The sequence below is a fragment of the Equus przewalskii genome, chromosome 19, assembly GCF_037783145.1.
Source record: "Equus przewalskii isolate Varuska chromosome 19, EquPr2, whole genome shotgun sequence".
Lineage (NCBI taxonomy): Eukaryota > Metazoa > Chordata > Mammalia > Perissodactyla > Equidae > Equus > Equus przewalskii.
In genome coordinates, this window is record NC_091849.1 from 15,603,669 (window position 1) to 15,615,462 (window position 11,794).

An 11,794-nucleotide genomic window follows, 5' to 3' on the forward strand; every position below is an offset into this window, starting at 1 on the left:
TAAGGAGTTGTAATAATAGCCAATAATTATTGATGGCTTACTGGGTGCCAAGGATCTTGTATAATTTCATTTAGTCCACACCGAAATCAAACAAGTAGGCAAACTCCTCAAAGATTAGGACCCTGAGGCTGAGCAAGGCGAGTAATTTACACAGGATCGCACAGAAAGGGGCAGAGCAGGGACTGGAGTCTTTAATTATAAAAATAAGGAGCATGGCTAATTTTCTGGAAAACTGTACTTCAGACATGATTTTATTAAAAAGCTGCACTTTTTTTCAGTTCAACTAGAATCATTTTAATAACTTAAAATTTTATTAAAGTTCAGTTTTCCCTACATTCCAATTTAGAGTTCAAGGGAAGGGAATGGAGAAGGAAATGGAAAGATTGTGGTTTAACTACTCACCATCCGGAAGAGGGGTTCTAAGATCTCTCGTGTCTAGAGCGATTTGCCGTGCTCTGGAGCAGCCCCATTCTCAAAAAGAAGTCCGTGCTGTGTGGCCGCCCCTCCCTGGGAGCAGGCCAGAGGCTGGTTGCGATGAAACAGTGGAAGACTAGGATTTTGGCCTTGGTTAGGAGAGAAATTAGGGCTTCACTGGGGAATTCTACCAAACACTTAGGGAAGAGCTAACTCCAATTCTACACAAAGTTTTCCAGAAAACACAAGAGAAGGAAACCTTTCCCAACTCATTCTATGAGGCCAGCATTATCCTGATACCAGAACACCCCAAAATCCCACATGAGCATGGAGGCAAAAATCTTTTACATAATGTTATAAAATCAAAACCAGCAATACGGAAAAGGAAATTAGGTATGTTCATATTTGCTTGACTTTTTTTTTTGGTAATTTATTTCAAGCATCAAAACAAATCTTGGGCCAGCCCAGTGGCATTAAGTTTGCGTGCTCCACTTCGGTGGCCTGGGGTTCACTGGTTCGGATCCTGGGCATGGACCTACACACCACTCATCAAGCCATGCTGTGGCAGGCATCCCACATATAAAAGAGAGGAAGATGGGCACAGATGTTAGCTCAGGGCCAATCTTCCTCAGCAAAAAGAGGAATGGTGGTGGATGTTAACTCGGGGCTAATCTTCCTCAAAAAAAAAAAACCAAAAAATAAATCTTACTCATGTCTTGTACAATGCCATGTAATTCTTTCCTCTGAAAGGAAAAGTTTTCAGTTTTCATTTGTGCAGGCTAGTGAGGGAGGCAGCTGAGCTTCCTCTAAAGGCCATCGATGCTTCTATAGTAGTCACAAGAGAGTTGGCAGAAAGGACTCCATATTCTATGCTCAAAAGAAAACACACATGGATTATATCATTGCATAGCACATTGTTTTTACAATTTTATATTATTTTATTTTCATTTATGTTCTATACTTTAAGGCTTTGAATGTTAAAAAACAGAAAATTAAGTATATCTCCCATTGTACATTAAGGAAGTTATATCTGCTTTATATTTTGATAGTGCCTTCATGTAACTTATCTCATTTAAATCCCCTAACAACGCAATGTGTCCAGAGGACAGGTATTCCTCCGTATTACTGCTCCGATAATTGAGCCTTGGGTTCTGACCTTGATAGGACGTGCAAAGTCAGCAGTAACATCCGCATGAGTGCACTTTCTAGCCTATCAGGCTGAAGGTTGGCAGTCTTCACTGAGTCCATTTCCATTTTGCCTTTGTGCATGTTGCATAAAGAACTTTGAATGACAACATATAGCAGAACAATCTCACTGTCGAGGAAAGGGAAATATTGGAGGCTGCTAAGAAATGACCCACTGTTTAACTTAGCTCATAGGCTTTTCAAGAAAGCATCATTATATTTCTCTCTGGAAATATCTCAGACCTTGTCATATTAAAATATAGACTTGGAGTGTGGATATATAAAGACATCCTTCTGTGTGAAACTCTCTCTGGCATGATACAGCTTGTTCCTCAAGTTAAATTTGTTCCTTCCTTTGTAGCTGAAACTACACGTTGGTGTTACAGGAAGAACCTTGAAAAGCTTCTGCCTTAATATGTGTCCTGGGGCAGTGGGATGATATTATTATAATTAAGAAAGTTCAAAGGATTTTCAGATAATTAGAACATATGGTGTTTTAAAAAATAAGCAACATGGGTTTAGTAGAATTTAAAGGCTACCAGAACTCTCTACTACTTTTGCAGTAACCTACTTGTCCAAGGATAAGTACCTGCTAAACATTATTTGGGGAAATAACCTGAATAGTTAATTAATACCTTGAATTGACAGAGTGGGTAGAATAATATTAATATTTATCCTTTGAAGTGTAACTAATGGAGTTTCAGTCTATTCATAGCAGAGGTCCATATCAAAGTCTTATTTCTTTTCTCAGTTTAAAATACCTCATTAATATTTTAAGTAATTCTAAGGAACTACAACAGTTGAATATTTTTAGGTATTATTTTTAGATAATAAAAGTAACGGTCACTCATTAAAACAAAGTTCTAAAACACAGAATATTAGGTGGTTCTTTTTATTATTATTACTTCTTTTTGTAAATTCCTGCCAACCAAAACTATCAGCCAACGTTTTGGTGTATTTCCTTCCAGGTTATTTTCACGCATAGATTTCGTGTGTGTTTTACATCCTAGTAATGTTACTCCACCGGTTCTTAAATTTAAATTGGCAGTGAAACAAGGAGGGAGAGGAGGAGGTATGCTGGGATCCTCAAGGCGCTGCTGGCTCCCCCAGCAACTCAGGCAGATTCTGTCTGCTCTCTGTTCTCTTCTTATATTATTTTTGCTGAGTATGGGGGATGCTGAGCCCCAGGTGCTGCTCACTCTCAGAGGCCTGTGGGAGAATCTTCCTCTTGCATGAAATATGCAGACTGAAGCTGAAAGGACCTTGAAGGTGAGCACCCAAGGGTTACACTGGGCTGAGGTATTTGAAACCATCTATACAGGACTTGCCTGCTACGTGCCACTTGTTTGTATATTTTTCTTGCTACTTAGGTCAACATGCCACTTTATTTTCCATCGCCACAATGGGAAGAAGGAGAGTTGAAAAGAGGAATCCAAGCAGGAACACTGAGTCAATGAAACAATATCATCAACTGACCAGAGTCTTAATTTTAAGGAAGGTAGAAAGGCAATCGACACCAGCGAGCAGGCCGGAGGAAGTGAATAGTCCCAGCGATGAGAGAAGGAATGGTGGGCAGTGAACTCTTTTCATAGTTTTTTTCTATTTAATTTATATATATTTTTTTGCTGAGGAAGTTGCACCCTGAGCTATCATCTGTTGCCAATCTTCCTCTTTTTGCTTGAGGAAGATTCGCCCTGAGTTAATATCTGTGCCAGTCTTCCTCTATTTTGTATGTGGGTTGCTGCCACAGTACGGCCGCCAAGGAGTGGTGTAGGTCCACACCAGGGAACTGAACCTGGGCCGCCAAAGCAGAGCATGCCAAACTTAACCACCAGGCCACGGTGCCGGCTCTCGTAGTTGGATTTCTTTTGATGACAGCATCCGGTGAAGGTTTGCAGAGCTTTGAAAAATCGCTACATGAAGGTTAGGCCAGTGGGGAGTGGCCAACCCCTAACAAAGCTGACTTTCAACCCATCTAACTGAAATTTGATCCCAGCAATCAAATTATCACAGCAATTAAAGGCACATGCCTTAGCCCTTTCTCCTTATGACTCCAAATAAGATTCCAGGTCTGAAAGCCTCTTATAAGACAAATGATTTAGGAAACAGCAAACGGGCGTGAGGGACGTCATGGAGAAGGTCTGGCCTCTAAGAAACCTTTTACACTTCTCCCGAAGGTATGTTTTTGCTTATTACCTTATAATAAATACGCTCATTCTCAAACTGAGGGACACTCTGCAAGATCTCTACTCTTTAAAACACCAATGTCACGAGAGACCAACGAACTGTTCCAGATCAAAGGAGGGTAAAGAGGCGTGCCCCTGAATGCAACACTATAAAAGACATTAATGGAACAACTGGTGAAATATGAATAAGGTCTGGATGTTAGACAACAGTATTGCATCAATGTTAATTGCCTGATTATGATAATTGTATATGATTATGTTAGAGAAGATCCTTATTTTTGGATATTAAGTATTTGGATTCATTCTTATCCTTGAAGGGTTAGCGAGAATATCATGTCTACATTTTCTCTCACACAGTTCAGGAAAAGATTATAAATTTAAAGAGAGAGAAGGGTAAAGTTAACGTGATCAAAAGTTAATGTTTGAACATTCTGTTGGGAAATTCTTTGTACTATTCTTTTTGGTAAGTCTAAAATTTTTAAATAATGAAAGATAGCTTTTAAACCTTAAAAATTTTAAGATGGCCTTATTAGCATTACATAAATATCCACAAGGTACTACTGTAAATACTTAGGATGGTTTTAGTTATTAACGATATGTGTTTTCCTTTTCATAACGTAAACCATAATTCTAATGTCAAAACACAATTTTACATTTATAATAAGGAACAATCTGTCTACTAAATGAATATCACCAGGAGCAGCAAATCCCACCAGTCATCCACCAGCAGGAATTGTCCCCCAGGAGAACTGATTTATACAGCAGGACATCAAGTGCATGATAAAGGCGCATAATATAGGTAAGCGATTTAAAGGAATAGTATCATTTTACCATTGTACATTTGAATATCACTGTTTCTTCTCTAAGTATTTTTACCTGTATTATCTCAATCTGTACCTTGCATTCATGTACTATTTTAGACTTGTAGCTTTTCAAGTAAACATTTTCACAACTAGATGAGATATATATTTCAAGCTGGTTAAAACACCTATAATCTGAGAAAGACCTCTTATTGACTGGAGCTAGAAGGGGGAGGAGGATTGTGTTATTCTCAAAGTATCTAGAAATGTAAGTGTTGCTTATTCTTAATCTATCACAATCCTGAAATCTAACACCTGCCTTGGGCAATCTGTGTATGATAAATCGAAATATTTTTAGTTATGACAAGAACAGTGATATCAACCCAAGTGGAATCTTGTTTTCATGAGTATATATTTGTCCTACTCTATTACAATGAAGCTAATTAGAACTTTGTATCACAAGTCTTTCCATCTAAATTAGACTCTAAAATAAGGAGATTGGGTGTTTGAACATTGTCTTCCTTGCCTTTACCATTGGTGGCCAGATTCTGAGAAAAGGATGAAAAAAAAAATTTTTTTAGGTTAATGGAAAAGAAAAAGATAACAGTGAATTGTGACTTTTAGTATTTTGAAGGGAAGGAAGGTTCAAAGGTAAGAATTTCTAATAGAAATAATTTGTCAATTAATTACATGTTTAATTCTACTGGACTTTATCTTCAAAATAAACGCAGTCGTTTTTAACAATGGATATAATCCAGATTCCAGCGCCTAACTCCCCCCTTACTTTCAAGTTCATTTCCTCTGCCCCCTGCTGCAGCCTCACAGACCCTTCAAAGGCTGTCACGCCGGCAATTTCCTCTGTCAGGAAGGCTTTCCCCGCAGATAGTCATTTACAGGACTCCATCTGTCCGTCCCTTGCATCCTTTGGGTCTTGCCTCTGTAACTTTCTTCATGAGCCTTCCATAGCCAATTTATCCAAAATTGCAAATCATAGCCCACCCCTACTCCTCATACTTCCTGTCCTCCTGTCCTGCTTCATTTTTTTTGCTTAGCATTTACAGTGTACTTGCTTATCTTGTGTATGGTCTATTTCCTTTCCTAAAATGTAAGTTTCATGAGGTATGTTACTCATTTGTTGAATAAATGAATGAATGAATGAATGAATGCTAAAGGAAGGTTAATAGCAATGAGGTAATAATAATAATAACAGTAACAGCACTGAGCAGATCTATGAACTGTGCATTGCCGAAGCTATCAGTTATAGGTATTTTGTTTGCTGGTTTGTTTATCTTTACTTTTTTACAGTTTTTAGTGCAGACAAATAAAAGACTATGTTCAAACGTCACAATAGTGCAATTCCACAGCAGACCCGCAGCTCAGTCAATGCTTGCCTGTTCTATAAACACATGCTAGAGTTTTACTTTGGCTGACAAGTTACTTTGTTGCTCAGTGAAAATGTATGTGAACCAAACCTCAGTTGACGAGTTACTAATAGTCCCTTCCGCAGGTCAATATTAATAGATATATACATGAACGTATTCTTTATATAGAAAATGAGTTAGGATGTGAAAGGTATGTGGGAGTATATGGACTTGCTGCCTTCCTGAATGCTATGGACCGAATTGCATCCCCCAAAATTCATATCTTGAAGCCCTAATCCTCAATATGATGGTATTTGGAGGTGGGGCCTTTGAAGGCAATTACGTTTAGATGCCATCCTTATGCTGGAATTAGCACCCTTATGGGAAGAGACACCAGGGAGCTTGTTTCTTCTCTCTCTCCCCACCATGTGAGGACACAGGCAAAGGCGGCCATCTGCAAGCCAGGAAGAGAGCCCTCACCACAACCTGACCATGCTGGCAACTTGATCTTGGGCTTGCCAGCCTCCAGAACCGTGAGAGAATAAATTTCTGTTGCTTAAACCACCCAGTCTATTTTATTTTGTTATGGCAGCCTGAGCAGACTATGACACTGAACAAAATTAAAAACCAGATCCTCCAAGAAGGGAAACAAGAGGTCAACATTCCATACAGTTTAGGCAGCTGGGCTTCTCACCTTTCTCTAGAATTACTCCCTGCAGTTACTGTTCTTATCTCCACACTGGCCCCCAGGGGCTCTATTTACTTTAAAACTCAGACCCAAGTGAGGTCCTGAGGCCATTCCCACCATAATCTGTACACAGCTAGGACAGAGCTGGGCTGTTTGGGCAAGTTTTTACAAAGGATTAAGGGATAACCAGGGGTGACTACACAAAAACTAGGTAGGTCAGTGCAAGACCTGGTTTGCTCCCTGGACTTCACAGTGCCCATTTGGGCCTAACTCTTGGTAGATGCCAGCTTTCCACCAACCACCAAGGAGCATGTCCTCGGACCCCTCTTCTCCTGGAAGTCTGGCCCCAAAGAAGGGCAGGCTCTCCTGCCTGTGCCAATCTGGGAAATGCCCACAACCCCCCTCTAATCACTGCTGTGTTCCTGGCCTCTGGTCTGAAATATCTGTTGTGGAGGGAAATCGTGGCTAGGGTCCGAGGTCCAGATCCATCATGGCCAATGGAGAGAGACAAGGCTGCTTCCCCTCACCCTGGGATGCAGATGGCTTCCTGTCCGACCTCTCCCAGGAATTCTGAACCAGGAGAGAGAAGAGGAAGGAGAAAGCAATTGATTGAGGGTGCCAGGGACTTATGGCCACTGAGAGATTGCCAGGGAGAAGTAGATTTTTGTTTTTGAGTCAGTTTTAATCACAATCTCCAAGAACACAGCAAGAACAAAATACTGAATCACTGAAGGAGGGGTAAGATTTGCATATCAAGTAATATAAACTATGCAAATGTCGGCAACAATAAATGAGCTGGGCAGAGATGGTGTTATTGAAGCTTAGTGAGAAGTTGCCTCAGTCCAAAGCACTCGTATTTTCGTGGATTGTTTTCTCTCTTGTTTATTAAAAGTGTGTGGTTTTTCCAACATAAGTAGCTGATTTCATGTACTTTTGGTATTTCGAGAGCATTTCTAACTCTTGTCACTTTTTCTCTAGAAAGTTGGTACTCCCTAATGTGCCACTGACTTGGGGAATGGCCACCATCACCAAGTTCTGTGTCACAGCCACCCACAGAGTACATGTTGGCCCCTCTCTCCTTTATAGAAAGGTATGCTCAGAGCGGGAGGGGAGAGGTGTCACTACAGATCAGCTGGTTAGAACTCTACCAGTTGGAACAGGTCTCTGTGCTTGAGCCTCTGGGCAGATGGGGCCTATTCTCTGTTTCGTGGCTCCCAACCACATCCCCAGCATCCACCCAACCTCATTCCAAATCAGAATGACGGTGAACCCTGTTGGGGGTGGATTAACACCTGTCTATCACTAGACTTGAGAAGCAGCTGCAACAACACATACCTAATTATTGATCATCTAACTATTAATCATCTCCATAAATAAGAGATAGGTATCAAAATATGAAACAAAGTATTTTTGTTGTTAAACAAAATGTGCCAAGTTGGAAACGATTTCCCAACCCTGAGCATCTCTCAGCTAAATGACACCTGCCAAAGAAGTAAGTGTATCAAAAAATGTCACACTTCAGGGCACATGAGTAGTGAGAAGGAAAACAAAGAGAGGAAAGGGTAGTATTTCGGAAAAGAAAACAGACAGCCGAGAAACAGTAATAGTTGGAATTTTTTTCATGGAGGTGGTTCTTTCTGTTTATAATTTTCCTAATATTTCTAACACTAGGTTTAGATTTGGAACTCCTTGCCCCAAGAAGCTCTTGCTCTCCAGAAATTCATGTGCAGTATTTGATGATATCACAATAAAAATTTAGAGCACATGGCACGCAAAGTACAAAAGTAAAACGTCAATACTAACCGGAAATGACAAGATTACAGGTACTTCGTTTTTCCCTCGCACTTTTCAGTCTTTTCCAAGTAGTCAGCCACGAACATGAACTACTCTCACAACTAGAAAAAAATCATTGAAACTGCCTGCTAATTAAGATGATGCCATTTTCTATGTCCCAGAATTTGTAAGACGGGTCTTAGCTATTCTTTCTCCATTCCTTCTTTTACTCTTCGAACAGCCAGTTTTGGAAATAAGATGCTCTGCTTTGATGGTAGGCCAGGATCAAATTCAACTTCTCCGGAATTTCACAAGTCTAATATTTCAAACGAGAGATTTCAGCTCACTCAACAGATTTTAACACACTTGGGTTGATGAAGCATTGCTTATGTGAATAATTAGCTTGAATAACGTGTGAAAGCAAACGGACAGTTTTCTACGCAGTCACTAAGTGTTCTTCCCTCTACACGGCTGCAAATGAAGGTTGAGAGGTAAAGAGGAGACTGGCCTTTCCTTTAAACCCAGCACAGGGTTTCTGCAGCCATGTGTGCAGCGTGGAGAGAGGAACAAGCAAGGATAGATACCTGGCCAGCCAGATCAGACCTAGTGCTGAACCAGAAGAAAAATTTTGCAGCCGGACAACCATCCTATTGCATCCTATGAATATTATCTGGTGCTCAGGCTTGAGACCTAGTTTATGAGACAGAGAGAAAAACTGGTGCTTGGGTGTGTTTGAACAGCCAGGACTCCACTGCCTTAGCTGGCTCTACCTCTTAGTTATGGTTTCTATTTTAAAAATCTACCTTCACACAGCTGATCCTTTTACTTTGCTGGTTAATTTTAATGCTAGCTTCCAAAGGTGATAGCTAATTGAGAGCAAAAGAAAACAGACAGAGGCCAGCCTGGGCCCAAGTGGGTAAAGTTCCATGCACTCTGCTTCGGTGGCCCAGGTTCATTGTTCAGACCTTGGGTACAGGCCTACTCCACTCATCAGCCACGCTATGGAGGCATCCTACATACAAAAAATAGAGGAGGAGCATGGGTACAGATGTTAGCTCAGAGACAATCTTCCTCAAGCAAAAAAAAGAGGAAGATTGGCAACAGATGTTAGCTCAGGGCAAGTCTTCCTCACCAAAAAAAACACACACACACACACAAAAAAAACAGACACAGAGCGCAGCACCTCTCTGGCTAATTCAGAACTGCTTCAGTCACAGCTTGATCCAATACAGTTACCACCCCCAGGCCAGGGTGTTCAGAGTCTCTTATTTTGGAGTTAGACCCAGCTGCAGCTTGAAACTGGCTCCAGACTTTTAGTAGCATTACCAGATGGTGGGATCCTCTAGAAAGTAATTCTACGGTGGGCTTTCTCTTCCCTAAGTAGGTCTTTGAGTATAAGGTGCTTTCTCATCCAGTCACCCGCAAACTCAGCCTTCTCATTCCTTAACTAACCAATCTCTCCCTATCTCTACTCAAGGGGGAAATTAAGAACGAGAGAGAGAGAGAGACAGAAAGAGAGAAAGAGAGAGAGGGAGAGAGAGAGATTATGGGCTCTGATTTCCTGTATAAGCTAGTAGAAGCCACTATTCTCTTTCTTTTCAGTTTTTAGGATTTCTCCCCACTCCCCAAGCCGCTTTCCAGTTTTCAGCTATGTTTTGTTTTGTTTTAAGAAATCCTTCTCCTCTTTACTCTTATCAGGCGATTCTTAATTTCAAAAACGATTGGAATCTTTACCAACCATCCCCTAGCTGGAGCATAATCTGGGTTATCTACAGAGTGGGTTATCCACTGTGGCAGATATAATTGGGACTCAGGAAAAGGGGTAAGGACGGAAGTCATCAGCAGGCAGTGACAGAGCTGACGTTATAGATCTTACAAACACAGGATCAAAACCTGTGTATTTGGGTCAGAAATATCCCTGCCAAAACCAAAAATATAAATTATTTTTAAAGTAGTTTCTTCACAAAACGAGTATTTTGGTTTTGCTTGTTTTGGTTTTGTTTTTTATTTTTGTTCTTGGCCAACCAATATTTCTCCCTTTCTGTTCATTCCCACACCTAGTTCCCACTGAGTTTGTAAGCTCCCAAAATCTGTGCACTCAATTCCCTTTTGCTTAAGTTAGCCAACTTTTGGTTAGCTGGCTTTGAGTTGGCCGGCTTAGGTGCTCATAAACAAATATATTAACTAAGACACCTGGCCTCCATCTTGGCCCTCACCTCTTCTCCCTGTTCTCAAATTCTAAAATTTCTAGTGATTAAGCACGGATTGGATAACAATGATCCAAATATTATCTCTCAGAGAAGTTTCCCAGATCAGCAAACAGGAATTAAGGGAATGAAGAACGGGACTGGATCCGAGACACAGCACAGTATGGTAAGTGTATTCATAAGACACAAAGGAAGATGTGGGAGCGCGTATGTCCGTCTGCAACATGGGGGTCAGGACTTCGACTATTTCCAGTTTTACCCATAGTTGGCTTTAGTGAAAGACTCTGGTAGGATCCTTCCTACTCCTTCAGAAATAAAGGCGACTGGGAGAGATAATTGGGACTCAGGAAAGGGGCTAAGGACAGAAGTCATCGGCAGGCAGTGACAGAGCTGACATTATAGATCTCCTTACATATACATGGTCATTCAAATGCTTTTAAGAACTTTGCTGATCCTCGTAGCAAAGCTGGGGGCGGAGGGGGGGGGCGTGGCTATTGTGGTCTCCATTTTACTGTTGAGAACACTGAACTTCAGAGAGATGAAAAGTTTTCCAAGGATCCAAGGCTGAAAACCACATCTCTCTTCTCCTATAAAAAAAAACAAAGAGGCAGGCTGAGTAATGCATTGGCAAAGAGGAGCAAGTAGTAAAGAGCGAAGAGTTGTAGACCTGTAATTATTAACAGCTACTACTGAAGTTACACCGCCTGTTAGTTTCTGAGATGAGTCCCTCACCTTTAAGATGGGGATACCAGCTGGGTGCCTGAGAGAAGGGACCGGCCGCACAGCAGGTGCTCAATTAATGTTTAATGAATGAAGAAGATAAGACATGAGATAGCATGGCGACCTGACAAAGAGGGCCTTAGTGCCCTGTAAGGTGTTGTGATTCAGCACAACGTGTAAACAGAAGCCTCTGGAGAGGATTCGTATAGAAGCACTAGAGCAAGCTCCCTGGCTTACTGGTCAACTGCAAAAACTTATATACTCAGATTTTGTTTTTTCAATGACGAGGTCTAAAATCAGGAAAAACCACTCCGCCTCCCAACATCCCAGAGTGGCAAACCCCAGGGGAATATAGTTTTCCTTAGACTTTGGGGTTGCTCCCTTTCCTTTTTGCTTTCACCTCCCGAAAGGCGTTTTTGCAGCTTCTGAAGACAAGCGGCAGCCTGGAGGCGTTGAATCG

The 11,794-nt window shown here is 41.1% G+C and overlaps 1 long non-coding RNA gene across 2 annotated transcripts; it reads left to right on the top strand.

Moving 5' to 3' along the window:
• The first annotated feature begins 2,882 nt into the window (after positions 1-2,882).
• Positions 2,883-6,510, top strand: LOC139077537 (uncharacterized). Of its 2 annotated transcripts, XR_011530162.1 has the most exons (3): positions 2,883-3,776; positions 4,451-4,584; positions 6,387-6,510. It is a non-coding gene; the product is annotated as an uncharacterized lncRNA (long non-coding RNA). The 2 variants fall into 2 exon arrangements; XR_011530161.1 differs by having other exon boundaries at positions 4,451-6,510.
• Positions 6,511-11,794: the final 5,284 nt, after the last annotated feature.